This window comes from Apodemus sylvaticus, chromosome 18 (genome assembly GCF_947179515.1).
Source record: "Apodemus sylvaticus chromosome 18, mApoSyl1.1, whole genome shotgun sequence".
Taxonomy (NCBI): domain Eukaryota; kingdom Metazoa; phylum Chordata; class Mammalia; order Rodentia; family Muridae; genus Apodemus; species Apodemus sylvaticus.
Genome location: NC_067489.1, coordinates 65,602,462 through 65,616,088, shown reverse-complemented (window position 1 = coordinate 65,616,088; position 13,627 = coordinate 65,602,462). Strand labels below are relative to the sequence as shown.

The 13,627-nt window shown below is 42.4% G+C and overlaps 1 protein-coding gene across 11 annotated transcripts in view; it reads left to right on the top strand.

The window, feature by feature from the left end:
- Psd3 (pleckstrin and Sec7 domain containing 3) overlaps window positions 1-13,627 on the top strand; it is a 528,621-nt gene that overhangs the window by 286,908 nt on the left and 228,086 nt on the right. The gene's annotated exons all lie outside the window — the stretch shown is intronic.

Below are 13,627 nucleotides of genomic sequence, written 5' to 3'. Positions count from 1 at the left end.
CTATTTATATGGTATCCCCAAGAGCTCTTCCTGGTATTCTCGTCCTCTTGGAGTATTAGTGAACATGGAGGGTGGTAAAGCCTTACAGGACTTTTTTGCTTTGGAAAGAGCAAAGGCTTTTCCACTGCCTGCTGCTGTGCCTGGTGGACGGGGCTTCTCCGGCAGCCTTCCCTCCCTCCCATTTTTATTAGCCTGGAATATTCTTTTTAGAAACAGAGTTTTCAATTAGCCAAAAGAAAGGGATTGGGGACTCCTGTTAGCTCATGCATCTAATTCATTTTTTATCCTCATACACTCAGGCAGTCAGGGTTTTCTGTCCAAGGTCTCCCTCCTTGATATAGGAGACTTTCCCACCTCTTTCTGAATCATCCTGAGACACCTCATGGTGATTAGCAAGGAAGGGGGGGTCTGTCAAAAGCCTCTGAATTATTTTATCATATTAGGAGTCACTCTAGCATAAGTGAAAGATAGTTGCTGTGTGTAATTCAGAAGCGTCCCGGAAAAGCTCACCTCCACACTAGCAGTGCTGCTCTTACCCACTTCCGCAATGCCCATCCTTCTGAGCCCCTTCCCTCACCACATGTCTCTGAACTGGGGGATTTAAAATCTTCATGGGTCTTTGTGTGTGTGTGTGTGTGTGTGTGTGTATGTTTAAATAACAGACAACCTTTAAAGTGAGGAAGAGCTCCTACCATACGGTCAGAAGCTTTGTCTGAAGCTTTTACAGTGCTCTTGCTGAACTCTAGTCTGTGGACTCATCCCTTCTCTCACGATGCTGCTCTTCGTCCTCGTCACGGGTACATGACTTCTGTTCATGGTCATACTGTTCTGAGCATGCGTGAATATAGTACTCATATTAATAAGCTGTCTCAAGTACACAAGTCTGCTTTCTCAGACAGCCAACTAGTGTGGGTCCTACCTCACTGCCGTAAGCACGAGTTGTTTCTGTTGGCCATGAATGTGCTAGGCCATTCTGATTGTAAACTCTATTTTTTATCCAAGAGAAATCATGTTTTGCTGTTTGTTTTCTTTGTTTTATATTCTTAAGTTCTTTTCTGAACATTTTAAGATATACATAATATCCTAATCAACTTAGTTGATAATAGATTATAATAGAATTTTAGAGATAGATGGGATTTTCATCTCTTCTTGTAAAGTCCCCAACTCTAGTACAACACACACACACACACACACACACACACACACACACACACACACAGACATTCAGAGAGAGAGGGAGTCAGAGAGCGAGACAGAGACAAAGACAGAGACTGAGAGACAGAGACAGAGCAGAATTTTATGTATGCAGTTCTAAATCAAAGGAAATAGGACAGTTGCCCAAAATAATCCACTCATTGAGGAAACTGGATCCGCATTTAACGTCGTGTGCATCCTGCTGCAGTAGGTCAGCACCATCCAGTTTTCCGTTTGACCACTCTTGTTTGTTGTTTTTAGTTTTTAAAATTTAATTAATTTACTTTATATCCCGCCCTCAGTTTCCCCTCCCTCTTCTCCCAATCTCTCCCTCCTACCTCTCCTCTCCCCTATCCACTCCTCCTTTTCTCTTCAGAAAAGGGGAGGCCAACCATGGCTATCAACCAGACCTGGCATGTCAGTCTTTATGAATCTACGACAAGGTACTGGACTGTAGATCCCTGAGATGTCCCCCAAGGTCCCTGAATTCAGAACACCTGGACACATCCCAGCTCTGTCACACTTACTACTAGGATGTGCCTCACTTTCCTGTTTGTCAAATGGACATGTAGTTCTTTTTTTGGGGGGGGGGGTTGGTTTTTTGGATTTGTTTTTGTTTTTCGAGACAGGGTTTCTCTGTGTAGCCCTGGCTGTCCTGGAACTCACTCTGTAGACCAGGCTGGCCTCAAACTCAGAAATCCGCCTGCCTCTGCCTCCCGAGTGCTGGGATTACAGGCGTGCGCCACCACCGCCCGGCTGGACATGTAGTTCTTGTGAAGATTAAATGCCCTAAATGGAATGATGCAGGTTCTTAGTACCCGTTATCCATCATTTTTGTCTGAGTGCTTTGAATGGCAACAGAGAGAAAGTAAATAGTTTATTGTTAATCCCATTGAAGGCTTCTGCCAGCCTGGGTGAGCAATTAGAGCTCGCTTAAGGTTATAAAGTCTCTCCGTCTCTATTTCTCCAGCTTCCATTCCTTTCTCCCGCCTTCCACCCTCTCCTCCATATATATACATGCATACCTGCACACTTCTGTTATCTCTGGGCACACATTGTGTTCATCACAACTTAGCCACTTCCTGTCTGAGGGTGATTGGAAACATTAGGCGGTAACAGTGCCGTGGCAGGTCGTCCTCGTGAGGGCTGAAGGGCTCAGTAAGCTCTTCACGCTTATTTTCTTAGTTTCGGCATTCCTTTGAAACATAGCCTAGTAGTTTTGCTCACGACTGAAGGACAAAGGGATTAGTAATAGGTAGGACCCCTAAAGACTTATGGAATAACTACTTTCTGCTAAGCACGAGCCAGTATTCTATTCCTCCATGTAATAATGAAAATTACTATGTGGAATTCAGCTGGTGGGAGGAGTGAAGAGTTTTTATGAAGCGATGGCACTGCGTTGTCTGCCTCTGTGAATGATGTGGGAGAGATAACCACAAAGTATTGCTAAGTAACTGCCATGTCTGTCAGTCCACTGCCAGGGGCTGCGTGGGAAGCGAGGAAGGTCCAGTTGTCGTCAGGTCTGTGTCATCATTGTGTCATGGGAGAACCACTGCCAAACTCAGATCTCACTGGTGTGATGAGTAAGGTACTTGAGACTCAACATGCTTGAACTTGAGTGTTGAGATGACTTAAAGTGGATAATGGCAGAGGTAAGGGCTGCGTGCCGGAAGCGCTGGACCCGTGGAATCAGCTGAGGAGACTCTTGCCTTTCCCTGGGTGAGTGCTGACATTTGCAGAAGTGTGCCTTCTGAAGCAGGCTTCCTTTGTGGCTTCCTGGACCCTGTCGTTTAGTCCCCCTTTCTTAGCTGTAGCTGACTACTCCTTTAAAAGGCCAGAGAGGACTTGTGACAGGAAAAGCCAGGAAGAACCAATAAGAGGTCCTCTGGTACGGAAGAAGCCTGAGAGGGAAATTTATCTTTGATAGTGGAAAGAAAATCTTGTTTTACTGGTGGTAATGGTTTTCTTGTTTCATGCCTAAGAGAATGTTTTCCTTTAAAAGGAAAGAATCATTTAATTAGCTGTGTGCTTAGTGGAGAAAATGTATTTTTGGATGAGGGATATTTTTTCCTGTTTCAGCTGTGATGAATTAAGAATAGCAGTAACTGGCAAACAGAACACTTGAAATGGCCTGCATTCTCTCAAGTTAGGAAGAAGATAGTTTCTGTAGTTCCTTGCCTGTTTGGGGAGAGCAGGAAATAGTGTTGCGAGGTTTATTTTTTCATACAGAGGCCAAGTCCTGCTGATTTTTATAGTTAGTTGAGTTCTTTTGTTTGTTTGTAGCAGGTGTAGAGACTCAGATTGCTGAACAACAGAAAAGAAAAGAAAAGAAAAGAAAGAAAAAGAACAAGATATAGTTGCAAGACTTTTTCAAAATGCAGTGAACTGTAGTTTATATTTTATGATGTATTGCCATTTTTTAAAGTGTTGAACTTTGGCTTTCATATACTTAAACATACTTCTTGAACTCTGTGCTTTTTAAAGAAAGGACAGGGTAGAATTATGTGGGTTTTCTAATTACAGAAAGGATCTTGGGAAGCAGAAGAAACAAGAAGGGGGAATCAGAGAATCCTTTGAAAGAAATCCCAAGAATGCTAAGGCAGTGCTGGCCTTCAGGTGACTTTTCATTCTTAATGCTTCTTGGCTATGTCACAAAGCCATAGCTCTCTGCAAATCTCAAGCTAACTTCTAGTATTGTTCAAAGGAGATTGTTTTAGACATTAGGAGCTCTGCTTGAGGCTGTAAAGTGACTTCTATGAGTTGTCAAGCATATGATGTAATTTCACTATATTATTAACAACTTAAGTCATATGGTTAATTTTATAAAATAGATGGCTTGAGACCACTCTGTGATTATACATTTTACTGGAGGGACCAAGAGGACTGTCTGCACCTGACAGACATTTAAAACAGTCCTCTTCTCATTTTGTTCTTAGAGTGGCTCTGCTCTCTTCCTCAGTAACAATCACCCCGATGTACAATATGTTATTCAAAAATTAAACCAGTGCAAAGGCATCTTTGTTTTTAGTCAAAGTGGAAAATTACTTGGAAGTCTTGGGAAGGGACCAGAGTGCCTTTGTTTTCATCTGTCATTTCATTTACTTCGTGTGTCTAGGCTTAGTTTGTGTTCATTCCGTTCATCTATGAGCACTGGACGTCAGAACAGAGGCGAGGCGCAGTCGCCTGCTCCTGGCCTGCTCAGGCCTCTGAGCATGCTCATAGTCTCTGCTCCGTATGTGCACATGCGTGTTGGGTTTACCTGGATGGCGTTTTAAACGACATTTGTGTGGAAGCATTGACTAGCTTGTAATGTATGATGTCATGTGTCCAAAAGACTTGCTTACCACAAAGTAGTGAGGTCGCAGTGAAAGATAGCTCCTTGGCCGTTAAGTGACGCTAACTTGGTCATGACTGGTCCCACACCATTTGAAATTTGATAATATGTATTAGTTACTCCTTGTTGGTCTGCCAAAATACATACTATGTATGTATACTGTATATATATGTAAATGCATTTATATAAAAATACTTGATTTTTTTTTTTTGTTTTTTTTTGAGACTGGGTTTCTCTGTGTAGCCCTGGCTGTCCTAAACTCACTTTGTAGACCAGGCTGGCCTTGAACTCAGAAATCCGCCTGCCTCTGCCTCCCAAGTGCTGGAACTAAAGGCGTGTACCACCACTGCCAGGCTTTATAAAACACTTGAAAGGAGTTTGATTTATAGAAGTGAAAGACTTTTGGTTAATGAAGACAGTTTTCAAAGCCCATTTAAAAACAAATTTGTTTATAGTGAAGACAGCTTGACAAACATGAAGAAAATATATCTTTTAGCCTTTAAAAATAGCATTGCTACTGTTTATTAATCTCAGACTTTGTCAGTGTATATGTCTAAGTGTGCCTCCGTGTACAGTTAGGTAAACTCTTCAGAAGGTAATTAATGCTTGTCTAGTATTCTGTGGTATAAATATATTAAAAGTGCCTTTGAAAGTATAGGGCAGATACCTTGTGGTATGTGAGTTAATTATAGAGACTATATTTTTGATTCAGTACTTATGTATTCTAGTGTGTGTCATAACTAAACTAGTCCATCAAACCATATTTCTTGGTTACCATTCCTTTGAAATACTTTACATATTGGGACTGTCTAGTCCAATGGTTCTCAACCTGTGGGTCCCGACCCCTTTGAGGATTGCATATCAGAGCTCCTGTATATCATATATATATATATGTATATATACATATATATATGTATATATACATATATATATACACACATATACATACACACATGTATTCACTACAATTCATAACAATAGCAAAATTAGTTATGAAGTAGCATCAAAATAATTTTATGGCTGGGGGGTTCACACCAATTTTGAGGAACTGTATTAAAGGGCCACTAGCATCAACAGTGACTTAATGGGAGGAAGTTTGACTTCACATTTCCAGAGGGCCCCTCAGGATTAGGAAGGCTGAGAGCCACTGTTGTAGCTTCTCATTCATTAGATCATTCTATCATGCCTCCAGTACTCAGCTGCATATATCTGGTCCATTTTACTTTGCCATTTCTGAAAGTAACTCATAATTTAGTATAATAAGGGATAATCCTCATCCCAGACATCCGCAGGGATCAAAGACACATCATGGTTTATCATGAACTATTTTATACTCTGTTCACTCGTTTCTTAATTTGCTTGTTTAGTTTCTCACTAAGAGCAAACTCTGGAGTCCTTGTGATGACTGAGAAGTGTCTCCATCATCATTTGGCTTCTCTTGCCAATCTCTTTTTTTTTTTTCAAGTGTTGTCCCCTTTCCTGGTCCCCACCCCCCCTCCACCGAAAATCCCATAACCCATCCCCCCTCCCCCTGTTCCCCAGTCAACCCTCCCCCACTTCTCTGTCCTGGTATCCCTCTACACTGTGACATAGAGCCTTCCCAGGACCAAGGGCCTCTCCTCCCTTTGGTGTCCAACAAGGCCACCCTCTGCTGCCTATGTGCCTGGAGCTGTGGGTTCCTCCATGTGTACTCCTTGGTTGATGGTTTTGCTCCTGGGAGCTCTGGGGCGGTCTGGGTGGTTCATATTGCTGTTTCTCCTATGGCACTGCCAACCCCTTCAGGGTCCTTTCCCAGCTCCTCATCTTCCCCCGCTGTTGCTCGTCTCATTTCCGTCACGCTGGCCTGAGCCACTTGGGATGCCTCTGCGTCCTGTCTGTGGTCCTTCGATGGCCTCCTTACATGTCCCGTGGCCTCTTTCCCCAAGTCTTATTGGTAAAGATGTCTTTCTTTCCTCCAAATCCTCACACTCCCCTCCCGAGCATTTTTTTTTTTTTTTTTGATTCTTACCTGTTTAACTTTACCTGTTTATCATTCCCCGTGTTTATTTTTCATAGGTTATCTTCTGAAATGTAAACACCTCGAGGGTGAACTTTTTTTTTTAGACTCTTATATTTAGTAAATATTAGATATTCAGTCAATATTCATTTGACATGTAGGCTAAAGAAAACCAGCAGCTGATTTAATATTCTTAGAAAGTCAGTGGGCTACAGGGTAGGCAATTGATAGGTAATTTTCAATTTTAACTGGTGTACACTTCATTTTTATATATTATATTTATGATGATTTCCATTCAGTTTTTTCTATAGTGTGTGCGTGTGTGTGTGTGTGTGTGTGTGTGTGTGTGTATGAGTACCGTGGCTCATGTGTTGAGAAAAGAAGGGAAATAAGTATTCTATGTTTCCACCATCTGGTTCTCGGGAATCAGACACAGGTCTCCGCTTGGTGGGAAGCATCTTCATTTCTGAGCCACCTTGCTTGTCTTGATTTCCTTGAAGTATTTCTAAGTATGGTTGCTTGTTCTTAGAGTAAACACAGTTTTAAGTTATGGCACTAGAACATGTTTGCATTTCTGCCCATAGTGTATGAATATCTGTATTCCTTCTTATACTTCATGGTATGTTAATCTGTCTGATCCTTGCCAGTTCTGTAGAGGGAAAAGCTATCTGATTGCTTTAATTTACATTGCTTTGATACTAATGATTTTTCTACATGTCTAGTTCTTACCTGTTCGTCATTTTTATTACTTGTGTACATTTGTTTAGGCCTGGGCTCTGGTTGCAGGAGGGCTGAAAGTGCACTTGTGCTAGTTTTACTCTTTGAATAGTATGGGTATCAGGTTTATATCCTTGGATAGACTGGGGAGGACTCCTGGTCTGGAAGGCATGCTGGGCTGTTTCTCCTTCTCTTTGCTCCCCTGTGAGTTTATTGTTCCTGGCATTGGTGTGCCTTGCTTGTTAGTGCAGGTCTACTTCCCGTGGTTTGTTAGCATAGGTGCTGTCCTCTTCCAAGCGCCATGGCTATCTGTGTCCCAGCTGTGTAGGAGTGACAACACTGTACTTGTGTTCAACAGATACTGGCTTCGCTTCCAGACAGCTCAGATCATTAGAGGGACCTGAGGCGAAAGCAGCTTCTTTAGCCAAGGCAGTGATTAGAATGTGCGGGATAGTTCCTTCCACATTCATTTATTTATTTTTAATGTTAGTTTTTTTTTTTGTGTGTGTGTGGGCTTTTCTCAAGTTACCATTTTAAATTTTCTTGGTGGTATTGCCCATATAATTTATATTTCTGTGAGTATAAAGGTCAGAAACATCTCTGTGAGGAAATTTAAACATTCAGCTCTATTTTCTTTTCTTTCTTTATAGTTATCTTCTTTTAAGACATTGCTATTTTGCTTGTTTTCTGTGTATCCATGTGTATATGTCTGAGTACATGTGATGCAACACACATGTGATGCTCAGATACGTTGGCAGAGTTGTTTCTGTTCTTCCATCATACGGGTCCAAGAGATCAACTCAGAAGGCTGGCAAATACCTTCTAAGACATCTTGCTGGCCCGCTAGGATTATTTCTTACATTTCCTTTGAATTTATATTAGGACGACAGAGGGCAGAATCAAATATTTATTCTAGGCACATAATGTTTACATTTATTAAGGCTCTTCACAGTAATGGGTATCAATAGTATAATTAAGCATCCCCCCCTTTCTTCTTCTTCCTCCTGCCCCATGTGTGTGTGTGTGTGTGTGTGTGTGTGTGTGTGTGTAGACACACACAAAAAATCCCAAAGGCAATCTGGAGACTGAAGAGCCAGGGAAATAGCTTAATTTGAGAAAGTGGAAGCTTCAGATGGAAAGCCCAGGATGTGTCCCCACCCAGCTGGAGCCTGGGAATCCCGTGGACAGCTGCTGGTGAGCGTTGGTGCTCCACCATGGGAGACTCTAGAGTCCACTTTATACAAGTGACCGTGGACAGTAGCAGTGAGAACCAAGCAGAAACAAAAACCCACACCTTCTTTTCAGGGAGTCTCATATGTATTTGGGAGCTACGCCTGGTTTTTGCATTCCCCCAAGTCCCCCCAATCTGTAACATTGTGCTGTCCATGTCCAGGGAAGGGTTTTGTTTCTCTCTTTCACTTCACTGATTCACATTCCCGTATGGAAACAACCCAGGACACAGAAATGTGCTTCACCAATTTTCTAGGCACACCCTCCCCCCCATTGATTTAAGGTGATAGCCAAAATAAACAAACCATCACAGTGTTCGTTTATTTATTTGTACTTTATTCCTCTGAGCTAAATTATGTAGCTTTTGCTATACTAATTCTGTAGTATTTCTCTTCCTAGCTGGTTTACAAATTTTGTTGTTCTGAAATCCCTTTTCAATTATTTTTCCAATTCGTACTTCATATTGTGTTAAAGCTTTTTACAATTTTCATTGTTTAACTGACCATTGTATTAATTTTTCACACTTGAAAACATTTATATATATGTCAGTAGTTCTTTGAAATTTTCATATAATTTATTTTAAAATTAGTTTTTTGAGAGTTTTATTTAACTTTAAAAAAAATTTGTTCTTTGAGAGTACCATAGGGATGTAGTCCATGTCTTATGATGGTATCATTTGTTGGTATAATTATTATGACTGAGCCAACACAGTGCTTTGTGTGTGAAGATATAAGTACATTAAATTTGGAGTCCCCTCTAAACAAAACAGTCTGCTTGCACTAGTTATTTGTTCCTAACTCTTTTCTGGTCAAACATCATCCATAAAATAATCCCATTGCTATTGCAGCACATTATCTGCCCTTTTTTATCTGATAAACTGTCTTATTATTATACTATATTGAGAAATAGAATTAGGAAGTATTTTCAGCTTGATAGTTGTATTAAGGGGTTTATTGACTATCATGACCAAGGTAACTCTTATAAAGGAAAACATCTTGTTTGTTTGTTTGTTTTGTTTTTTTCGAGACAGGGTTTCTCTGTGTAGCCCTGGCTGTCCTGGAACTCACTCTGTAGACCAGGCTGGCCTCAAACTCAGAAATCCGCCTGCCTCTGCCTCCCAAGTGCTCGGATTAAAGGCGTGCAGCACCACTGCCTGGCTAAAGCCACATCTAATTAGGGCTGATTCACAGTTTGGGAGGCTCAGTGCATTGTCATCATGGAGGGAGGAGGCATGGAGGCATGCAGGCAGAGGTGGAACTGGAAGGGGGTGAGAGCTCTACATCTGGGTATGAAAGGCAGCAGCAGGAGAGTATCTCCTGTAGGCAGCCAGCAGGGGGCTCTCTTCTGCGCGAGTGGAGAGTAAGCACCAGGGGTCCGCAAAGGCCTCCTACACAGTGACACGCTGCCTCCAACAAGGCCACACCTCCTAATAGTGCCAAGCGTATTCAAACCATCACAATGATAGTTTAGTTTTCTTCTTTTACTTGAGCATTTCATCTATCATCGGTACTAATTATATCAACTTGACACAAACTACAGTCATCAGAGAGGAAGGATCCTCAGTTGAGGAAATGCCTATGTGAGATCCAGCTGTAAGGCATTTTACCAATTAGTGTTCATTGGGAAGGGCCCAGCCCATGGTGGGTGGGGCCATCTCTGTGTATGGATACTCTAGTCCTTCTTAGAAGGGGGAATAAAATTCCCACAGAAGGCGATACAAAGACAAAGTATGAAGCAGACAGAGTCTGTGGGAAGGACCATCTGGAGACTGCCCCACCTAGTGATCCATCCCACATACCGTTACAAAACCCAGACACTATTATTGATGCCCACAAGGACTGCTGACCAGAGCTGGATATAGCTGTCACCTGGGAGACCTTGCTAGTGCCTGAGAAATACAGAGGGAGACACTGTCAACCAACCATTGAACTGAGCACATGGTCCCCAATGGAGGAGCTAGAGAAAGGACCCAAGGAGCTGAAGGGGTTTGCAGTGCCACAGAAGGAACAACAGTATGAGCCACCCAGTACTCCCAGAGCTTCCAGGGACAAAACCATCAAACAGGGTGCACGTGAAGTTACCCATGGCTGCAGATGAATAGGCAGCAGAGGATGGCCTTGTTAGACACCAAAGGGAGGAGAGGCCCTTGGTCCTGGGAAGGCTCAATGCGGCAGTGTAGGGGAATACCAGGACAGGGAAGCGGGAGGGGGTTGATTGGGGAAGGGGGGAGGGAAGATGAGTTATGGACTTTGGGGGGGGACTAGGAAAGGGGACGTTTGAAATGTAAATGAAGAATATATCTAATAAAAAAAAGTTTAAAAAAAAGTAGGCTGAGCAAGGCATATGAAACAATCCAATAAGCACATTCATCAATGGCCTCTGCATCAGCTCCTACCTCCAGGATCTTTCCCTGTTTGAGTTTCTGTTGTCTGGACTTCCTTCAGCGATGAACTATAGGCCCATGTCCGTTCTGCCACAGGGCACAGGTGTTTGGGGAGGCGGAACATGGGGCACTTGACTGCGTTTATCCCACTCTGGCACATCGATGCACCTCTGGGAATTTGAGGAAGAGCAGAGAACAAAGTTGGTGGCCTGAGGGCTGGGGACAGCATTTAGCCCTGGGCCAGGGGATGCAAGAGACAGTTCATGGTTCTAAACTTATTGTCATGTGGAAAATCAATGCATAAAACCATGCCCCACTTCTCAGGGCAGGCCTGAGGTTAAATACTTTTTGCAGGGAGGAATGTGTAGGAAGGGAAGCTTATTGGCTAAGCCTTCTGGACCTCTAGGTACCTCATTAGCATGGAGAATCCTGTTTTGAGCCTAAGTGACCTGACCATGACCTGACTGTAAGACTCATCAAGAGATAAAAGATATGTGAGAAGCATGGTATGTGTTTGAAGTCAGGAGTCTGGCAGGGAGCTGGGAGTCACCTAAGCCTCAGGTGTCTCACCTGAGCCCACCGAGTCTCTGGATCTTGACCTGCTCTACCTTACCAAGCTTTCTGGCTTGGATTTATGTCCCACAATGAACAGCAGTGTGGAAGTGCAACCCAAATGTCTGTCTGTCTGTCTGTCTGTCTTCTAGCATGTGTGTGTGTGTGTGTGTGTGTGTGTGTGTGTGTGTGTTGGTCAACCTGTCTCCTACCCCTCTACCTACTATCTTCCAGCAACTCGCATACCACTTTTCTTTCCCAGCTTCCTGGTCTCTCTTTTCAAACACAAGGACTGCTCCGTGCCTCTAGTTTGTTCATGGGTGTAGGTTTCCCAGAGCTCCTTGTTCATCTGTCTGTATTGCTGCACCGTTCACAATAGCCAGGAGATAGAAACAGTCTAGTGGATAGAGACATATTGTGGTGGTGGCTTCAGCAGTAGCCTTTGTAATGCTGCAGATGTTTGCCTCTTTTGCCATTGTTTCCCCCAGCCCCCAACCAGAGCACTGCCACTCCCATTCAGGAATCTTTAACTATAGTGAATTTTTGCTCTTTCAAATACATCTTGTTCTTTGGCCTGGAATTTTCCTACTTTTCCTCTACTTTTAATACCTTGGTTTTCAATGTCCACTTTAAGGGCACTTTCTTTAGGAAAGTCAATGTGCTTATGACAATCTCTATGTCTTACTCCATGTTTCCAACATTATTCTAATCTCTTGTTAAACTGGCTCGTGCTTATAATTTCAGCCCCCGGGAAGTTAAAGGAAGAGCACTGCTTGGGGGCTCGATAGCAAAGCAAACTGGACTGTATCCTGAGTTGCAGGCCAGCCTGTGGACAGGGTGACTCTGCCTCAAGAAAAAGAAAGACTCGTTAGAATCTCTTCCCTTGGCGCTATAGAAAGTCCTCAGTGGTAAAGCTCTGTGAGCTCCAGTATCTTGATCCAAATCTCAGAGCTATGGTTTTAATTTTGGTTGTTTTTAGAGCAGAGTATGGTTGCAAGAACTTACAGTTCTAGACGGGATAGTCAGGAGACAAGTGGCTTACTGACTAACCAGCCTAGTTTGTGTGTTGAGTTCCAGGCTACTAAGAGATGGTGCCTCAAGAGAAAGATGGGTGAGGAAGAACTCCTGAGGGGGAGTGCTCGGAACTGGCCTCTGGCATCTATGCACATGGGCACAAACACGTTCATTTGCATCTGCAAAAATATATAAGTGCACACATAAAGACATAAAGTGGTCTCTTTTGTCTACTGAAGAATTAATTATGTAACCTCAAACAATTTTGGCAGTGGACGTGTCTGCCTTGACTATTGCATCTGATAGATAAGAGCCTCTCAACATATATTTCCTAAATTAATCCTTAAGAAGGGAGTGGGGAACAGTGTTTGGCATATTACAGTCAACTATAGTGACATCAGAGAGCCATTTGTGTAGCAGATGTAAGAAGGGTAGCTGAAAGGGACGGAAGGGATAGTATCTGCCAGTGTCTAAGTCCTTCCAGTCTCCCCTGGATCTGAACCAGTGTAGACCTGGAGGGACAGCTAGCCCACTGCTTTCTGTCTTTTGTTTACTGCAGTTGAATATAAGTTTGAGGAGTTGGAAGTGCAGTTTTATATATAGATGAGGCCTGTACCCTTGGACATAAGAAAGCACAACCCTATACTTTATGCCTCATCCTTTAATTTCCTTGCTCTTCAGGGCTGCAGTCATGGAACCACTGGGCTTTTACGAGTTCTAAAGTAGAAGGCTGGCTTGTAAAGTTCAAGAGCTCCACCTATAATGAAGGTCATATTGGAAAGGCTTGTAGGGCAAAGGCAGCCAGGGAAGGAGGAGTATGCTACAGTGTTTGTTGCTACTTTGTTGGCACAAAGCAAGAAATTTTGCTTTTATGAGCCTAAATAGTAATAGGTTTTTAATATTTTGCATATATGAATAAAAAATATAAAATTTCAAAGGTTTCAGTCAATTCCCCTTCACATATTTCTATTTTTTAATCATTATTTGTTATTTTATAAACTATGAACTCAGCGATGGATTTGAATAGATTTTTTTTTGGTTATTGTCTGTATTTCATTTATTTGTGTTATGTCTTTGAGGAAATCTGAAGTTTTCCATATACTTACATTTAGCTTGCAGAATTAAAAGCAACTTCTTGTGAATTTACTGTGTTTTAACCAGTAAAGTTCAGTAGCTTGAGGTTGCTGAAGGTGGGACAGTTAGTTGA